At 38.9% G+C, this 21,427-nt stretch overlaps 1 long non-coding RNA gene across 1 annotated transcript in view; it reads left to right on the top strand.

Moving 5' to 3' along the window:
- Positions 1–19,780, top strand: part of LOC128108269 (uncharacterized) — a 132,903-nt gene extending 113,123 nt beyond the window's left edge. Inside the window, exon 3 of the long non-coding RNA XR_008217405.1 lies at positions 9,117–19,780. This is a non-coding gene — a long non-coding RNA (uncharacterized LOC128108269). The remainder of the gene's footprint in view (positions 1–9,116) is intronic.
- The last annotated feature ends 1,647 nt before the right edge of the window (positions 19,781–21,427 follow it).

The following is a 21,427-nucleotide window of genomic DNA, read 5'->3' as shown; positions in this document are numbered from 1 at the left end:
TGTAATTTTTGTTGTTGTTGAAATCTAACTTTAAGTCATGGTGGTCTGATAAGATACAGGAGGTTATTTCAATTTTTTTGTATCTGTTGAGATTTGCTTTGTGACCAAGCATGTGGTTGATTTTGGAGAAGGTTCCATGGGGTGCTGAAAAGAAGGTATATTCTTTTGTGTTAGGGTGGAATATTCTGTAGATATCTATTAAGTCTATTTGAGTCATAATGTTTGTTAATTCCCTTATTTCTCTGTTAAGTTTCAGTCTGGCAGACCTGTCCATTGGTGAGAGTGGGGTGTTGAAGTCTCCCACTACTAGTGTATGGGATTTGATGTGGGATTTAAGATTTAGTAATGTTTCTTTTACAAATGTCAGTGCTCTTGTATTTCATAAATATTCAGAATTGAGATTTCATCTTGTTGGATTTTCCCTGTGATAAATATATAGTGTCCATCCCAATCTCTTTAGATTGATTTTAGTTTGAAGTCTATTTTATTAGATATTAGGATAGCTACACCAGCTTGCTTCTTAAATCCATTTGATTGGAATGTCTTTTCCCAGCCTTTTATTCTGAGGTAGTGTCTGTCTTTGAAGTGCAGGTGTGTTTTTTTGTATGCAGCAAATGGATGGATCTGGTTTCACATCCATTCTGTTAGCCTGTGTCTTTTTATAGGTGAATTGAGACCATTGATATCGATGGATATTAATGATCAGTTAATGTTAATTCCTGTTATTTTTTGGTAGTAGTGTTGTATGTTTCCCTTCTTTGGTATTTGTTGGTATGGGACTATCTTTTGCCTGTATTTTCATGGGTGTATCTAACTTCCTTAGGTTGGATTTTTCCTTCAAGTGCTTTCTGTAGGGCTGCATTTGTGGAGAGATATTGTTTAAATCTCATTTTATCATGGAATATTTTGTTTACTCCGTCTATGTTGATTGAGAGTTTTGCTGGGTATAATAGTCTGGGTTGGCATCCATGGTCTCTTAATATCTGCATAACATCTGTCCAGGACCTTCTGGCTTTTAGAGTCTCCATTGAGAAGTCAGGTGTTATTCTTATGGGTCTGCCTTTATATGTTACTTGGCCTTTTTCCTTTGCAGCTCTTAACATTTTTTCTTTATTCTGTATGTTTAGTGGTTTGATTATTATGTGGCAAGGGGACTTATTTTGGATCCAGTCTATTTGGTGTTCGGTAACCTTCTTGTATTTTTATAGGCATTTCCTTCTTTAGGTTAGGAAAGTTTTCTTCTATGATTTTGTTGAATATATTTTCTGTGCCTTTGAGTTGGTATTCTTCTCCTATTCTATCCCTATTATTCTTAGGTTTGATCTTTTCATGGTGTCCCAAATTTCCTGAACATTTTGGGTCATGACTTTGTTGGCTTTAGTGTTTTCTTTGACTGATGAATCTATTTCCTCTACTGTATCTTCAATGCCAGAGATCCACTCTTCCATCTCTTGCATTCTGTTGGTTATACTTGCATCTGTAGTTCCTGTTCATTTACTCAGATTTTCCACTTCCAGCATTACCTCAGTTTGTGTCTTCTTTATTGTCTCCATTTCAGTTTTGAAATCTTGAACTTCTTCCCCACTTGTTTAATTGCTTTCTCTTGGCTTTCAAGGGATTTACTGATTTCTTCCCATTTTTTGTTTGACTTTTCCTCAATTTCTTTAAGGGAATTTTTCATTTCCTCTTTTAAGATCTCTAATATCTTCTTAAAGTCATTTTTATGGTAGATAACTTCTGTTTCTTCTGTGTTGGGATGTTCAGGTCTTGTTGATGTAGGTTCTGATGGAGCCATATTGGTTTTTATATTGTTGGCTGTATTTTTGCACTGGCATCTACGCATCAGTTTCTCCACTTGGCACAAGCAGTGTCTGTGTCTGAGGGAGCCTCTCTTGGTCTGATTGATACTCTTGATCCAGTGGGAGCTCTTGGTCTAGTCGATGCTGATGGACTCTGTCTCAGGGAGCAGCTCTTAGTTCAACTGGCACTAGTGGGCTCTGTCTCAGGGAGTAGCTGCAGTCTTAGTGCGTAGTGGACTCACCTCTTAGTCCAGTCGGGTGATGGCAGGCTCTGTCTCAGGGAATAGTTGCGGTCTCTGAGCAATCATGGGATATTTTGACTACATCTCAGAAAAGACCCTAACCCTTGCCACACAGCTAAACTGTTCCTGAATCCCCTACTCGTGAATGTATGAGCTACTATTTGTTGTTTAAACCCACTAACAAAAATTTTAAATAGTTTTTCTACTTTATATTAAGTCAATATTTTTTAAATACTAGCTTCTTGATTTTTAAATTTAATTAGTTTATTTTGAGTAAGAGAAGTTAATTCTAGAACAATTAAAGTTAATCTGTTTATTTGCTCACAAAAGTTACTAAAGTCTAGGAAAACTGAATCTCTTGCTAACAACAAATAATATTATTAGCTGTTTTGAAAATGAAAAGTTTAAGTATAGATTGAAGACAAGATTAAAATTACAGAAAAGAACTTCATTTCTCTCCTACCACATTTTAATTATATCACAGAACACTGGAATTGTTCATATGTGTTAAATAGCTAAATGAAGCTAACTAATGTATAATGAGGGAAGAAACAGCAAATGTCCTTCTAGAAACCTGTGTTGGCATATTTAAAATAATTATTTTCTGTTTTTAATTGTCTTCTAACTTAACATAACTGCAATCTAAAAAAAACACACATACCTATATGAAAGGAGAGAGGGAGAGAGAGAGAGGTGTTAGTTAAGGTCCATTTTTTTCTGCAATGTTGGTGATAGAATACAGGGTCATGTGTGCAGGTACTCTACCCAGGTTACATCCCCAGCCTGAGAGACCAGGTCTGTTTTGGAGCTGAAGGTAAAAGATTGTCAGAACTGCTATGAAAGCAGCTGTTTCCAATTACATTTATTTTAACAACTGAAATAAGTAAATAAACCAAAAACAGTTTACCATGTTTACCAGGATAGCTCATTAATACTAAGCCATCTGATTAAGATTTATAGGGGTACATAATTTAAGAAATAATTTTAATGCTAAAGAATGATTTTAAGTTGTTGAAAATTTGTTTTTATGTAAATTTGGGTATATGCTACACACTACTTTCTTAAACACAAAAGTTCCAAAGAAGTGTTGCCTTGCCTATAAGTCATATATCCAAATCTACCCCACACATGCATCATAAAAGATCTCTAATGTTTTCTTTTTTTCTCTTTCACTCAAACCAAAATTATTAGCACTTGTTACATGACCTGCTCTTGCTGAGACATACACCACATTAGTTTTTAGGAATGAGTCTAAATACAATGTAACAAAACAACAGCACAAAGATGACTTACTGAAACATACTAAATGTTTTCCACTCTATCAAGGAGACTGGTACCCTCAATATAAAAAAGAAAAAAGTTAAACTATCAGAACCTAAGTTTTACTCTTTGGATTGAGTAGAAACAAAGATAAGTAATAGAGAAAAGAGAGGAACAGGAGGGGAGAGGCATGAACAAGAGAATTCATTGTCGAGCACACAAAAGACCCATAATAATAGAGGAGAAACAATGCAGGAATCTGGGTCTTGCTCATCATACCATTATGAAATAAACATTCAGTCTTTGTGATTTTTGTTTAAAGATTTTTTTTTCAAATTCTCATCCTTTCTTCATAATGAATCTACATTTGTCTCTGAGGCTTTCATTTAGACTTTTATGATGATTATCTGAATTTCCTAGGGATTTTTTTCCTATAGAAAAAAGTGAGAAATCAAAGATCATTTTGATTTACATGTAACATCCTCCATAACACTATAAAGCCTGCCAGCTCCACACGGGGGATGGGGAACACTGCTGGGTGATACAAAGGAAAGGGCAGATCCAAGCATTTGGGAGGCTGAGACAGGAAGATCAGGAATTCAAGGCCAATTGCAGCTACATAGTGCGTCCAAAGTCAGCCTAGTATGCACAAGACAGAGAGAAAGCTCAGGTTCAATTAGCCTGGCACCACCTAAAATGTCCACTATTTGATTATAGTCACAATTCCCTTGAGGCTAAGGAATTAATCCTAATCTAAAAGGCTTCTGTTACTAAAGTATGAATATTACATTCATGCTAATTTTTCTAATAAGCTAGCTAGCTAATATACATCTAATGGTGACTGTATAAGGCCATAGCCAAAGGATGTTCATCCTAAGCATGTAACCTTGAGAATAGATTCAGAACATGAGCCACTGCTGAGAAACAAATCTGTGGATGGGATCCTTAAATCTATGTGGGAGCAACTACTGCAGACCACAGAAATATGAAGCAGGAATTTAGCTGACTATAGCAAAAGCTAGTACCTGGAAGAAGCAGGGCTCTTCAGAGGATAAAGCCAAGCCTCAAAGAGTCTTGGTGATACTGTGAAGGCCTAGACTTGACTTTAGAGGCTCTACCTTAGGGAAAGAGCCACCATCTCAGACCACCTGCTGTACTCAGTTCCAGGAAGGACCTCAGGAATGTGCCATGACAACTTGAACAGATGCAGAGCAGTATCCTCTGCAGACATCCTGTAGCTGGAGTTATCTCCAGTCCCACCCGGCCCCGCAGTCACTCAGACCCAAATAAACACACAGATGCTTATATTATTTAAACTATTTGGCCTAATGGCTCAGGCTTCTTGCTATCTAGTTATTATATCTTAAATTAGCCCATTTCTATTAATCTGTAAGTTGCCACATGGCTTGTGGCTTACCGGTACTTTACATCTCACTTCTCATGGCGGCGGTGGCTGGCAGCATTTCCTGACTCAACCCTCCTGTTCCCAGAATTATCTTCTCTCTTTGTTCCACCTATACTTTCTGCCTGGATACTGACCAATCAGCACTTTATTTATTAACCAATCAGAGTAACACATTCACAGCATACAAATATCCACAGCACTTCCCCTTTTCTTTTTTTTTTTCAAAAAGGAAGGTTTTAACTTTAACATAGTAGAATTACATATAACAGAACAATTATCAAGCAAGAATTACAGTTACAATATCTAGTCTATTTATAGTATCTAGTCTATTTGTACTTGGCAAAATTAAAGAAGATATCCTATCTATCCTATATTTGTGAGTCTAAGGTTTTATATCTAACTTATCTTTTATCATAACTAAAGAAATTATAACTATCTAGTCTTCAACTATATTGAAGACCTCAGAAGGATACAATATTACCTGAGAAATGGGAGAAGGATGCAAGCAACTTTTGGGAGTCTTGTGAGAGTAGACAGAGACAGCTGGCAGCCTGGACAGTCATCCAAAGTTCCTCTGTAAAATTGGGGCATCTGTCTTCAGCCCACAGGCCTAGAGTCTCTCAGTCACTTCTCTGTGTCCTGTAGAATGTCTGGGTCCAGTACAATCAATCAAGCAGTCCAGACAAAAACAGCTTGTTGCCCAAATGGCTATTTTTGCCAAGAATAAGATAAACTCCATATAGAGTGTCTTCGATGCCCATCCTCCTCTCTGAAGTAAATCAATGCTGCCAGGAGCAGACATGTCTCACTGTCCAGAAAGTCTAAATTTTTTAAAACATTTTAAATGTCATATTCTGTAGGTCTTTGAAGTATGTGAAGATTACCTATCTAATTGAATTATATCTATGTATACCTAGAAAACTTAACATTGCTACAAGTTTGACTATCATAGAATACTAATTATTAACCTGCATTTTTAATTATCTATTACAATCTAAATGAGTTACATAAACATAATACCTCAAACGAGAGTAGAAATATATATATAGTATAACAAAATTAAGTTTAAACTTGTATCAATAAACTAAAATCCATAGCAATGTAAAACATTTCTAAATAAGTTGTTGTTCTCTAAAAGTAGGTTCATTAATCTACCCTTTCATCCTACCACATCTACACTATCCCCTTTTCTTCTTTAGAAAGAGATTGCATTTATAATCACCCTGCTTTAAATAAAAACATTGGTTTTTCTCTGTCCCACACCAGATATTGGACAGAAGACTCTCTCAACCTTCTCTTTTAGCAATATGCTTGGGTTTAGAGAAGGAGTGAGCCAATTCCATCTCCAAAGCCAGCTTGCTTTATTTGGGAATTTGGGTGTAGCTTCTCATACTACTTCCTGCTGGATGAGGGCGCTGTATTCTTATGGGGACATAAAGAAAATTTTAGGATTATAGAGTAGTCCATGAGGGTATATTGTCTGAGCCAGTTGCCTTGAAACCATTCTGGATGTTGGATCATCTGGGCCATGGTGTCATCAGAGACCTTTCAGGGAGTTTTGGCTGGTCAAACCTGATGTATCTTAATCTGGAACAAATCCATAGTCTCTTGCTTTCTGTGGAAACAAAAGCAGAGCCTCCTTTCCAAAGCAACATACCTTTACATCCAAATTTTGAAGTCACGGTACCTTTAAAATATACACATTGGTTTAACTGTGCAGTCTTTGCAATCAAATGTCTGTCTGCAGTTAAAAAATCCCAAAGACAGCCGGGCGGTGGTGGCGCACGCCTTTAATCCCAGCACTCGGGAGGCAGAGCCAGGCGGATCTCTGTGAGTTCAAGGCCAGCCTGGGCTACCAAGTGAGTTCCAGGAAAAGGTGCAAAGCTACACAGAGAAACCCTGTCTCGAAAAACAAAAAAAAAAAAAAAAATCCCAAAGACAACACAATCCAGATTCTTTGTGTGATATCCATCTTTACATGGCTAATTTTTTATATTACTTTTACTTTCTCTTTAAAGACTTTATTTTTTAAAACTATTTCTTTATATAACTGCATATATTACTTTTCTGTCCCATATCAGATATCCTGTCTGCAGTCTATAGCCCTTGAAGATATCTGGATAATCCTGCTGAGCAGTCCAAATAATCCTGTTCAGTGGCTTGTGGTTCCCCGCCAAAAGTCTAACCCAATGGTTTCAAATGTGGTTTTGCACCCAAAGTCTAGACCTATAGTTTAAAAAAATCACCTTGCCCAATATCCCTTCTGCCCAATCCCAAATTGCCAATTCCCGGATTGTGGTTTTTCCCTATAAAAACTCTCTACACCTGGGCTAGTGGCTACTGCCATATTTCCTTCCATCTGCCATGGTGTGGCCCAGGTTGAACCTGAATAAAAGAACCATTATGTGCTTACATCAGAAACCGGCTACTTGGTGGTCTCTGGGGGTTTTGAGAAATGGGTACAACAATATTAGCTTTTATATATATATTAGCCAGTTCCTACAATGATTTTCTTGTGTGCTATGGTAGCTTTCCCAATTAATTCTTCTTCTAAGATCTTCTAACAGTGTAGTTTATCTGAGATACCTCTCAACATCCAAGGACAAAATGCAGATAGACAAGCATTCCAGAACACCTGCTAGTCTCCTGAATTAAGGTAAATATCCATATGGAGACCAAGGCCGAGGCCAGGCAGATGTTAGGTACAAACCTTTTCTTCTTGTGTAAATTCAGCTTAACCCTCCTTTAATTCACTCAGAACAAGCAGGCTCTCACACACCAGGTGCATTAAGCTATGATGAAGGCTTCCTAGCTACTGAGCAGACTTGATCCCCACAAGCAGAAAGTGGAGGGGTCAGAGAATTATGCATTGCATGTGAATTTAAACTGGACTGGAGAAAGAGGAGGTGGGTCAATGGTGGAGAATGAAGATGGAAGGAACTTAGATAGAACAATGACAGGACAAGAAAGGAAGGGACAGAGAGGAGCTGATTATGAGGACAGAATTGAAGCTGTGTAGAGAGATTTTAACCTAGAAGAATAAAGTGGATGGATTAATGAACTCGGTGTACTTAGATTCATTCCCTCAGATTATTTCTTGTCGCTGGTAGCATCTCTTCTGAAACCCTGGTGAAAGAGTATTAGAGGCTGGACCCCAATTGTCTTCGATAAGCAACTGTGTCATGTGAGACACTTGAGATAGTAGAGAATTTAAAACCGCCAGTTTTCTTCTTTACACTTTATCTCCTAAACTCTTTCTATTACCAGAGGAAAAGTCATATATTACTATCGAATGTCCCAAAAGACAACACAATGCAATATTCTAACATATATGCCTTCCCATGTTTGAGAATGGGGCTGCTTTAACTTGCTTCCTGCTTTCTGCCTTCAAATACTAATTCTGCATGTTCCTGACTGCTAATCCATGCTGTCCTATGCCAGGTCAGATAGGAAATAAGCACACTTGAGACCATTTCACCTTCAAGTTAGACGGCCATAGTAGAGGCAGGAGAATTGTGAGTAGTCAGCCTTCTAAAATGAAAAGCCACAACTTCTCTTATTCAAAGTGTCAAATACACTAACATTAGAATCAAAACCAGATGGTCAGCCTTTTAAATGATTACTCTGTTTTTCCTAAGGAAAGTACCCTATACCCTACTTAGCTTTAAAACTCTAATACAATTTTTATCTTGAAAAACAAAAAAGATCTTTAAAGCAAACATTACACACATATCCATCCATACACACACACACACACACACACACACACACACACACACACATGCACCAAAAAAAATGACTTACTTGGATGGAAGGAGGGGAAGAATCAGGGAAAGAGAAATAAATTGAAGTTTGTGTAGGCATAAGCAATTTGAATTCTGTACAGAATTCTGCTGTGCTACTCCAGAGCAGAGATGAGATAAAGCCAGGCTTGAAAAAAATTCAATATTGACTAGAGATCCCAACTTGGTTGGGGCTAAGACTCAGAAGCAGGAAAGACCCCTGTCTCCTTCACCCTGCTTCTTGGAACTGACAGACCAGAAGTTGGCAGCTGCAGATTAAACATCATAACAGCTGTATGAGGCAACACTTCAAAGAAGGGCCATACCAAAAGTCAGGAATAAAAAAGTGACAGAGGAAGAAACACAAGGAAAATTCCTCAGGACAACATATCTGGCCACTGGGCAGTTCATACTTGTGCACACTAGAATATTCTTTCTTTAAAATAAAAATTATTTTCTCATTCCAGAAGCTATCTACTCTTGAGTTTTCATCCATCCTTGAGGGATTTATTGGGGGGCCAGGGGAGAAGGTGAGCCTAATTTCCTGATCTAGGGTTGGAAACCCTAGTGAGAGTTACTGGGCCAACAGGAAGACACAGGTGGTAAGTCTTTCTTTTCTCCTTTCCAGGGAAGTTGGTTTTGCTGCATCATCATCTGAAGGGACAGCCCACTGCCAGTGCCTCTTAGCAGGAATGCAGTGGTAGCCCCATCGCCACTCTTCGTCACTGCTCAATTCCTCTACTTAGATTTCTTCTTTCTGATGCCTCCGCAGCCCAGGTTCTCTCATCTTTCTCCCTGAGTGACAGCTCTTTTTACCCCCTATCCCCCAACATCCTGTTTCTACATGAGAGTAGTGAACTAAGTTTGGCCCTAAATATTTATACATTTGGCTTCACATGTATGTAGTGACCCTCTTTCCGCTGTCACATGACCTGTTACAATTTTCATGTGGTATGAAAACTGGAGATTTAACAACCACAGAAATGGGGGAACCTGACCCAGAGGCAGGTGGTCAGAAGACACTAGAATTTATGTCCTTGATCAAACAAGGACTAAATCCAAGAGCAGAAAGAATGTCCCTGCAGACAACAAAGATCCTTTACTAAGCTTTTTAACCTTAAAGAAAAGTCCAGAAAACCAAAGTTTTCATATGTAATTTGTGTCTTTCCCTGAAAAACAGTGACGGAACGAGTCAAATCATGAGCAGAAGGTGGATCCAAACACACATCAAAGTGTGGGTTGCTCAGCTGAGCTTTTCAACATTAAAGGAAAATCCAGAAAAATAGCTTTCATATACTAATTACACTTTCCCTCCACTGAACACTGAACTCACAAAATGAATGTACAAGGAAATATTGGAATGTTTTGACTTTAAGCTGCCATTATGGATAGACATATTTCTTCTCTATACTAATGAAGAAACAGCATTCAAACACAATTGATAATATTTCTGTTCCATTTTTCAAACTGACTTGACAGGAATGTGTCTCTAAAAGATCTTTCTGGAAGCTGAAGGATTTAAGCTGGCTGTTAGACAAGGATTCCTGGTAAACTATGTGAGAGCTCCTTTAACCCAGGGAAAGGCTCTGTAAGTGCGGCAGTGCTGGCTTGACAGCCGAGTGCAGCCTCGATATGACTGCTTCCGCCACTCACACCACCAAAGGCCTCAGAGAGCTTCTCTCTAATCCTGTTGCATGTCTCTGCTGTGAAACTGGAGGTGCTACTAACCTCTTTGATGGGATGGCTATGAGAATTACATTAAATTATTGTATAATAAAAGGAAATAATAATAGAAATAATAGGTAATAATCACTAAAGTATAGTTATTAGCAAGTGCCAGGTAGAGTTCACAAATAATCTTAATTCAATATTCACAGTGAGCCTATAAATGACATGCAATTACTTGCTGTATTTCACAGGTGCCACTGAATATGAAAGAGAAGGGGGTTGAGGTCACATACAAGTGTTCTAACACAGTATGTGACTTACTGTTATTCTAACTACTACTATTCATCATTTGTTAATGCATTCCCAGGACCGCACACAAGTCTAAGCTAAGCATTTATTAAGTATCTCTTAACTAGAGAATTTTTTTTTTTTTTTGGTTTTTCAAGACAGCGTTTCTCTGTGTACCTCTGGCTGTCCTGACTCTGCAGACCAAGCTGGCCTCAAACTCACAGAAATCCACCTGCCTCTGCCTTCCTGAGTGCTGGGATTAAAGACATGTGCCACCACTGCCTGGCAACTCAAGAACACTCCTTAGAGCTCTGACAGGCAAAAGGTTAAAAAATAAATAAGTCAACTAAGTAAATTTTATTAACATTCACAATACCAAGAAGCATGTTTGTCCTATTTTATTAAATTTGTTTTTATATGTTTGAATAAACTGAAAGTTTAGGTAAAGTACACTCTACTATTCATAAATATCACAAGAAAACTATAGGCCAATATTGTTTATGCATACACATGAGAAAAAAAACTCAACAAAGTACTAGAAAAAAATCCAGCAACACATAAAATGAATCATACACTGGGACCAAGTGGGATTTACCCCAGAATTGCAGTGTTGTTTAGCAGCTAAAAGTCGATGTGACCATCATGAGTAGCCTCCAAGATATGACATGTATCATTTTGTTATTCTACTAAGAAGCAGATCTGAAACACACAACAGGAGGCCTAGGTGAGTGTAAGAGCCCATCATAAAGATGAGCTGGGCTTGTGTGCCAGAGGAGAGGCAGGGTGTGTCTTTGCTAGGATGTAATAGAGGGAAAGACTTCTAGTGAAAAGTTAGTCACTGGAACTACAGCAGTCACCATGAACTTACTAAACTACAAAAGGACTAGACACCAAGTATACTGCACAGAACGTGACTCTCTGAAAACTTAGAAGACAATAAATTAGAAAAATCAGCAAGCAGTGCAATCTTTCAAATTCTAGTTGACCTTTATCTGCTGTAGTTTTTCTAAGTTGTTGTATGTTCATGATTTCTTATTTGTCTTCAATTTTAAAAACCGGTTATATTTTTGCACTTTCTAGTATATGCAAGCAGCTGAAAGTCAAACCTACCATAATAAGAGGATTCAAAATGGGCATGCAGAAAATATGAAAGTATTTTGCATTGTAACATTAACTTAACCACAATACAGAGTAAATATTATGTTCTTTCCATCATAAGAGTAAACTAATGGCTCAGAAACAAGATGTGGGAGCTGACTAAATTAGTGTTTCTATGGAAGCGTATTTTCAATTTCCTGACCCTTAAGGTTGATTTCAACACTTCAACACTACAGTATGCAATGTTTTCCTTTCTGCTTTTCTTTAGTATAATAGAAATGTTTTATGCAAATCAAAGTTAGTAAAGGCTCTGAAACCAGGAAAAAAAGGTGGGGAAAAACTATATTCTCTCTTAAAAAGTGCAGTCATATGTCATCTATGGTTCATTCCATAACCCAAGTCCTCATCTGACTTGTCTTTATTTTTTCCCAACAGTTTGCTGGCAGATTCACAAACTCCAAATAAATAGAATTTTTCCACTATCTAATTCAGCATTTGGCAGGAAAACTCAATGATGAATCTATTCTGCCTCAGAAAAAAAATGTTTTCTTTTACACATTTCTGTCACTCCACAGTCAAGTACATAGACTAGAGAAATAATGCAAATTTACTATAAGGAGTATTTCCACAGTATTTCTCAGGGATAAGTAAAACACAAATTAAATCTCAATATCTGAAATGTTAAACAGTTAAATAGTCAGCTTTTTCCACCATGTACCATGTTGGACATGTTCCAGTCCATCTAAGAAGAAATAATGTAACCTTTATCACTATGAAGAGGATATTTCATTGTATATACATATATATATATATATATGTATGTATATATATATATATGTATATATCATGAACCAAGAAAAACCCCTCATAATATAAGATGATGCTAGGCACTCACAGCTGCACTTACCCTATTACTTGATCTTTTTCAAATTTTTTAATTATTTAAAAGAATTTCAAATATAAGTGCTATATTTACATCATTTCAGTCCCCAGCTCCTGAGTCCCCAACTTTCTCTCAAATTCACGAACCCTTTAATTATTACTATTTATATATACATTTGTATATAAATACAAACTGTATTAGAGTTGCTCATATGCATGTGTGTTTAGGGCTGACCACAGGATTGAATAATCAGGGGTCTCCTCTCAGCAGCCATTAATTGCCTATAGCTCTTCATCTAGAAGTAATGTCTTGAACACCTCCCCCCGCACCCCGCATCACATTGGCATGTTAACTAGTGTTGCCATTGTACTGGCTACCATACACTTTCTGTCATAGGACTTGAGGGAGTCGAGCTGGAACTGACCTGGAAGCATGCTCCCTAAAAACAAACTCTCATAGCAGCTGAAGGTGCTATGTAAGCTGCCAATGGAGAGAAGCAGTCAGTAGTCTAACCCAGCTAAAAAACCTGTGAACCACAACAACGAACACCACAGCAAGACATCCCCAAGGGTGCAACAGTGGTACTTACATCTTAGGGACAACCAACATCCTCCTAATTGGACTTAAGGACTACTCAAAAACAGAAATTCACTCCTAGCACTGTATACCTAGCCAATTACCCATGACTGGTGAGATTCTAGTGTCCAGAAGAGGATGCACTACTGCCACTTTGCTAAAGCAGTCTGATTTCCAACTACATTCTTTTTTTTAAAAGATTTATTTATTTATTATGTATACAGTGTTCTGTCTGCATATACACCTGCAGGTCAGAAGAGGGCACCAGATCTCTTTATGGATGGTTGTGAGCCACCATGTGGTTGCTGGGAATTGAACTCATGACCTCTGGAAGAACAGCCAGTGCTCTTAACCTCTGAGCCATCTCTCCAGCCCCTCCAACTACATTCTTAATATCACTTTATGCCCATAGATAAGTGCAGTTCTCACCCCTCACTAAGAAGTTTCTTTCAGCAGCAGCTGGAGAATGTTACAGAAATCCTCAATTGATCAAAATGCCCAGAACAACTGACCATGGGACGGCCAGCCCCAACTGCTACACCTACAATACAACCCCTACATGCAGGGCTCAGAAGACATCACAGAAGGAGTGGAGAGACTGTCAGAGTCAGTGGACTATGACACCTGCTGGGAGAGCCTGTCTTCTGTATCTAACAAGGAAGCTGCACCCATGAAACTTGGTTCCTTTTTGAGGCATGAATGTGTCACAAACCACACAAACTTTTAACCAGCTAATGTGCAGGACATATAGAGTAAAACAAGCAATAATTGGATTATTTCCCCACTATTAGCTGCTAATTGAAGCAGCTAGCTTTCAAGACAAAAGCAAGGAATTACATGAGTCAGATATGGTATCTGGCCTCCAAAATGATTCTCAAAGATTCCAGTCTTAATCATAGACAGATATATAAATTATGATAGATAGATAGATAGATAGATAGATAGATAGATAGATAGATAGATAGATGAGAGAGACACAGAAAGAGAGATTGAAAAGGTTAATCTGTATGGTCAATGGAATAGTAAATATATTTTTTAAAAGAATAGGAAGTAAGTGGTAGCATGTCATTGTTGAGATTACATTATAACTATTATCTCTGTTTCTTTCTTGTCCTTGCTTTGGGAGAAGTCAGGGGCCCTGCCATAAAAAACAGTGTAGGAAGGCAAAGAACTGAAGTCTTCACTAAAGACACTAAGTTAGTTTAGGAGTCGATCCTTCAGACCTAATAAGGTCTCTGAAGACCATAGCCTGTCTGACTCCTTGAGTACAACCTCAAGAAGATGGTGAAACAGAGCCATTCAGCTAAGCCATCCCTAGATGCCTCAATCACAGGAATGGAGATAGCAAACTCTTAGTGCTTAAATCTACTAAGACTGGAGGGAACTTGTCTCACAGCAACAAATACACCTGGGGAACTGTCTTGCAACTAAGAGGAGCAGGCTGCAGATCAAAGAGAATTGTGAGGACCACAGAAAAATCCACATTACATATTTTTTTAAAAAGGCCACTATTTGATAGAGAGCAAGGAGGGAATAGAGAGCAAGAAGAGGATAGAAAGAAGAGAGGGGATAGAGGGCAAGGTGTATGGGAAAGTTCGGAAGGAGGTAAGGGGTCATTGAAATTATGTAATTATATTATAATATCAAAAAGTAAAAGAAATAATTTTCAAAAACCCAAATGACAACTTCTGGCATATTCTACCTCTAGTTCTCTTCAGTTACCTGAGGGGGAAAATGCCTTAAATTGTAGCCTGACCTTTTTTAGATTCTTCAATTCCTCATGTATTTACCACAAAAAGCCATTTATTAAATATTACCACTTGGTTGAATTTATAAGTGTACCAGTCAGAACTCCTTATGAGTAAGTGCCTGGCTTCCTCCCAGGAGATAAGCTGTGACAAAGAAGTAACAACAGGAAAAGAAGGTGACTTTGTTGGCTGCTGTCATGAGTTTCCTTTTGTATACACAATAATGGGGGGCTTTTTTAAAAATGCTACTTGGTTCCTAAAAATATCACATCTTAAGCCTTCTGTATATTTGAAAAGGATTAAAACTATTCAGTGAGCTATAGGTATATTATTTTATACTATGTGTATGTACTCTCTACATGAAATATTACATAGGTAATAGGCAGTCCAACTACCCTTACTTCATAAAATGAATACCTTACTTTCTCCTACATCTTAATCCCACTCACTAAATTCCCCGTTCTCATCCCTTACAAACAGCTCTGAAAGAACTCCATTGGGAAGACATCCAATCTCATTTAGAGTCTCGTCTTCAGCACCTCTAGCCTTCTCTGTAGCTTAGGAATTGTGGCCAGAGCCAGAACCAGAAGAGGTGGGTCCCTCCTACCTTTTTCTATTAAGTAGTAGGCGGGGCTTAGAGAGAAACAGAAGGGAGCAAGAGGATCCTCTCAGCTCTGAGGTTGTGTTCTCTCTGATTCTGTTGATCAGCCTCTGTGTGGTGGGCATTCAAAACTGGTTTTTCCATCTGGTACCTCTGTAAGGATTTTGTTGGGGGCCTCCTTAGGACATGTACTCTTCAGAATACAAAGAGTCAATCTGTCTTTGTCTTCTAGTGACCCTCAGTTGCTACCCTTGACATTACCCCATAACCTACTGATTAGTAACTTCTGTGAGAAAATAAACATAATAATTTTAATTGTTATAGAGTTAACTAGTACTAGAAACTCAGCTCAAATCTAGTTACTTTCCATGGTGACCTCTTGACCCCTGGGATGCCCACACATCACCTTGCCACAAGATGGTACAAGCTGTTTTCTCTCACTTCTGTTGGCCTCATTATCTCACTTCAGTCTACATTCCCTTATTCTCAAAGGCTCTAGATCAGAGGCTGTCAACCTTCCTAATGCCACAACCCTTTAACACATCCCCTCATGTTATTAGATCAGTGGTTCTTAACCTTCCTAATGCTGCAACCCCTTTACACTATCCCTCATGTTGTAGTGACCCCCAATCATAAAATTATTCTTGTTGATGGTTCATAATAGTAATTTTGCTAACATAATATAAACATAACAACACACTTTTAAAGACAGAGGTTTGCCAAAGAGGTTGTGACCCACATGTTGAAAACCGCTGCACTAGAGTGAGATTAGCTTGTTAAGAAATAAGACATTCTCTTTTTTTTCAGTCCATCTCTGTAGGTGGTCCTCAGAGCACCCCATCTATGATTTCAAAAAAGTAACCATTGTAGGCCAAAGTCATAAGACTCTGACCACATGACTGTTTCTCTTTGGCTTGTCAAAGTTTAATGGTCTTGGGCATGAGGAGTGATTGAGTCTTAGAAGATGATTACGGGAATCATTAGATTCTGAAATTAGCACCCAGCCTCCAATATTCAAAAGATAAGGTTTTTGGTGCCTCTTCATCTTAGCTTTGGAGTAGAAAGTTGCCAACTGCTGTGCTAAAATCATATATATATATATTAAAGAAAGCCTGGTGTGGTAAGAAGAGCTGAATTCCTGTCTCTACTAATCATTGTCAGCCATCCATGTTCAAATTATCTCACTGCACAAAAATAAATAAATAAGGAACACCAGTTACTTTATAAGTGAATTTCAGACATATGTATGCTAAGAACATGAGATTGCATTACTTTTACTCAACATTTAGCTTGCATCTATAGAAGAGCATTAAGCAAAGAATCAGTTGTGCAACTTTCTTAACTCTTGTTCATAATCCTCATTTGTCACATATCATGTGTGAAGTAATAGAGCTACAGTGAAGATTTAATGTAAGCACATATGAGGAAGGCTTAACACAGAATAAGCGTTCAACTAACACTAGCCATCACTGTTATTATTATCTCTGCAGTCTCAGACAAGTCATTTTACTCAGAGTCTCCAACTCCTCACTTCTAACTGATGATAATAATAGAGTTCTGAAGAGTTTATGAAATAATATTATCTGGATACAATTGATATTTTCTTTGAAAATATTACATGTTATCTATGAAACAAAGGCAATGAAACTTTCAAATAATTTTTTCTTCTTCAATGCATTAATTGGTTAGGTAAGAAAGAAAATAAAAAAATGATTCCTTGTCAACACAGAGTGTTCAAGTATTTAATAAATAAAATCAACAATCAGCCTCATTTTCTCCACGAGATCACAATTTCCACGGAGAAGAGACTTTTCTGCCATAATCATCCTGATTCTCATCTGTTCCTCCATGTGTTTGTCTTCTCAACACACACATTTGGAATACCTTCAGATCACTTAAAATTGAGAGGAAATGACAAGACTCAATGGAAAACCATCAAACAATCATGATGAAATTTAAACACAGGAGTTACTTCTCAGCATCTAAAATGTAGAGAAGTTTCTTTCTTCCACATCACCACTAAATATGAACAATAGTCATACCACAAAGAAATTAACCCCACTCGGGAAATTCCAAATATTATACTCCTTTCCTGTTGAATAAGGTAAAATATATTTTAAAACTGAATATCTTTAAATAATCTATTTAATTGATATTCATTAGTTTGTTGAAAATACCTTGACTGCAACAGCCAGTGGAAATTTAAAAGAAATATACATGGAAGTTTCTGTTATCTCAATATATCACAATTTTTATTTTATTTTATTTGCAATCCAAGTAGAAAACTAAAACAAACAGGCCAGCAAGGTGGTTCAGCTGGTAAAGGTGCTGGCCACCAAACCTGAGAGCTCCAGTTCAATCCCCAGGATCTCATGGTAGAAGGAAAGTGCTGACCCCTGCAAGTTGAACTCTGACCTCCATGTGTGTCATTTGACATACACATACACTCACACAGACAGAGAGATGAGACACACACACACACACACACACACACACACACACACACACACACACTTTTAAAAATCTGAAACAAACTCTATAACATCTGCCTGTAAGAAAAAAAATGTAGAAACCCCTATGGGCCAGCCTGGGTCCTCACAGTCCAGGCTGGCTAAAAGCATCCACAGGCCCACCCAGCACACTGCATCACTGGATGGGAAGGTGTCATTGTGATGAGCAAATATATTAGGTGGAGAAATAGGAGAGAAAGAGAAGCAGAATGGTTCATGTGCTGTGGAAAGAAGCAGAACTGAAGAATCAAAGGTGGTGAGGAATAGGCTGATGAGGGTGGCCTGCTTGCCACCTGGGCCCAGGCTGTTACCTAGGGCCATGTCTGGATCCATGGTCCTACCACAGTGAGGGTAGGCTGTGTTGATGTCTGTGGTTCCTGATACCGTCAAAGGCCATGTAGATGCCCAGGGTCTAGAACACCACCTGGGGCCATGTTGGTGTCTGAGGTCCATGCTGCTGCTGGGGCCATGCCTACCTAAGTGGCCTGTGCTGCCACCTGTGGCCATGGTGACATCCAGGCCTGGGCTACCGCTGAGGACCACATCTGAGTCCATGGCTCTGCATCAGCCAAGGTCTAAGTTGATGTCCATGACTCCTGTTACCACTGAGGACTGTCCAGAGGACATAGAGAGTAAACAGGAGGCATAGACAGAAGAGAGGTACAAAGCCATAAGGCAAAATGTAGATTAATATAATGGGTTAGTTTAAGTTATAAAAGCTAGTGGAACAAGCCTAAGCTATTGGCCAAGCTTTCATAATTAATAATAAGTCTTTATGTTGCTTTTTGTGAGCTGGCAGTCCAAAGAAAAATTTGTCTCAAAGGGACATGCTGAAGCCAGGGCCATACTGATCTGGGTGGCCTGCACTGCCACTGGGCCATGGTGATATCCAGGTCAGAGCTGCCGCTGAGGGCCATGTCTGGGTCTATGGTCCTGCTTCAGCTGATGTCTGTGTTGAAATCCATGGCCCATGTCATCACAGGGGTCCATAGGAACAATGCATGTTGAAATCTGAGGACCATGCTGAGCACACCCCGACCACCATTGGCCCTGGGATATCTGGCCCTGCCCCTCACTTCATATTGCAACAAGAGAGATGGCCCCTGCACCTGGGAAAATTGGCCCTACCCCTCACCATGGGAGTGGGACAGCTGACCCTGATGGCACGGGCCTAGGAGAGCTGGCTCCACCCCTCGCCTGAGGGGGCCATCACAGTGGTCCAGACTGACCAGCTCAGCTACCACCCAGACCGACATCCTGGACCTTGGGTTGGCCCACCCTAACATTTACCATACTAATAACCTGCTGGAACACATGAAGGAACTGGTTTTGTGGAACAATAGCTGCAGGATCTCCATGACTCAGGGCAACAGTAGGATATATCTGAGAGGAGTTTTGGTGAGGGTCCAGCGATGGTGTGTCAGAGATCAGAGGCCTTGAACCAGACCAATAACTCTCTGCAATGAACATTGTGGGTGGGGCTGATTGGACAAAAGGGTATACTGTGTTACACACTGAAGCTCGCCATACCACTAGGAAAAATGAAGAGGTGTTGGAGAGATGGGAAAGATGATGGTTTCTTTGATTGTTTTGTTTTTCAATAAATTTGGAGGGGCGTTCTTTTGGGGGAGATGTTGCAGGGGTGAGGAGTGGATATCAAAGGACTTGGAGATAAGTGAGATTGGGGTACATGATGTGAAATTCTCAAAGAATCAATAAAGAATTATATGTACATATATGAAATAAAATGTATTTGCCTGCTTAAAGCATTTACACTCATAAATATTTGTGATTATTACTCTTTGAAGTGGGAAATGATCTTGGGGACAGAATTTGCAAGTGACTTATCAGTCAAGGAAAATATGCATGGAAAGCTGTTCTGTCCATATTTATATGGCCCTTTATCATGTGAGAACTTTCCCATGCATTATTTTACCTGATTGTGCAATTCCCTGGGAGAAAAGCACAACAGGTAAGGAAATGAGGGTTTGGTGAAGGTCAGTGACTTGCTGATGATGGCAGGGACTAGCAGGGTGAAAGGATACCATAGGTCTCCTGATTTCCAACTCAGTTATCCTCCCACCTTAGCAGGTGGCTTCAGAAATCCACAGTTTTCTGAAATCCTGAAGAAAAAAAAAGGCTTCATCTGCCCCCCTGCCATCAACCAATATAAACCATGCATTTTTAATTATGCTTCAATATTTGTATTTATTTATTCACTCATTCAAAGATTGTATGTTAAGGGATCATCCTTGTGCTAGTACATAGCACACAGTTGCAAGTAGACATTGTTTCCATTTTCCTGAAGCTTACAATTCCATCATGGGGACAGAAATATGCACATAACTGCACAAGTAAATACATAACTACCAACAATGAAGAATGTTGTTTAGGACCCAGGTATACATGTCTTTAATTCCAGCACTCAGGAGTCAGAGGCAAGCAAATTTCTATGAGTCTAATGTCAGCCTGGTCTACAGTCAGTTCTAGGCAAGCCAGGGATACACAGAAAGATCCTGTCTCATTAAATAAATAAACAAACAAGTAAAGCTGTCTAGATTAATTACAGTATGCTAATAGGAAGAACTTATCATAAACATCAGGGAGTAAATATGAAACATCACCACACAAAGAGAGACCCTGCCAGACCAGAAGTGTCATATCTATAGAAGGCCTGAAGCAGGAAGGAAAACTGGGCATACTTTATGATAGTGGTTTTGTTTTAAGCAAAGCATGGAAAGTCCAGCAGGAAATGTACCAAACTGCTAATGATGTTTTCTTTCTGAGAGGAACTGGTACTTTGCCATGAATTCCTGAAAGCTCCAGACTTTCTACAATGAAACACATAAGCTTTGTGATGAGAAGTATGAGAGTAGAAAATGTGGCCCAAGACATGGAAGAGCCAGAGGTTAGGGTTTAGGGGGACTGGGGCAAGATAGTGTCTTCTGGCCATGATAGGACCACTGCACGCATAAACTCAAAGCAGCTGTAGTTACCTGCACAAGATGAAATGAGTCAACATTATAACATGGGTGTGGTAGGGCTCATAAGCCTCCCCTAGCTGAAGATCTATTGATGATGATCTGGGAGGTGGGGTAGGTTTTCTTTTAGGGTGTGGCCCCTGGTAGGTCCACCAATGCTCCAAGCGATAGCCCCATACCCATGAGTATATGGGCAACCCAAATTGGACTTAATGGGTTAAAAAAAAAAGAGGGCACAACCTTGTGAAGGAGTAAGGAATGGGAGCTGGATCCCAAAGAAGTTAAGGGAAGGAGTGGGAGGTAAAAGTCAACAAAATATACCGTATGCATGTATGAAATTCTCAAAGAATTAATAAAAATATTTTAAAAAGAAAAGAAAATATGATCCAAAAATGTCCTGTATGAGAAAAGAAAGATACTTAGAACCCTCCCCCGATCAGTGCAGCAGTCCAGAAGCAGACTGGAGCTGAACCCAACAAAGCACAGTTCTGCTGATTTGAAAGGCCCTGGATTCTCAATGTATAAAGCTGTGAAAGAAAAGGGACTACTTGGAGCCTGTTATGTGGCAAGTGTTTTCCTCCCATTT

The sequence above is a fragment of the Peromyscus californicus genome, unplaced genomic scaffold, assembly GCF_007827085.1.
Source record: "Peromyscus californicus insignis strain IS unplaced genomic scaffold, ASM782708v3 Scaffold_13__1_contigs__length_99412109, whole genome shotgun sequence".
Lineage (NCBI taxonomy): Eukaryota > Metazoa > Chordata > Mammalia > Rodentia > Cricetidae > Peromyscus > Peromyscus californicus.
This window is presented reverse-complemented; position numbering and strand designations above follow the sequence as displayed.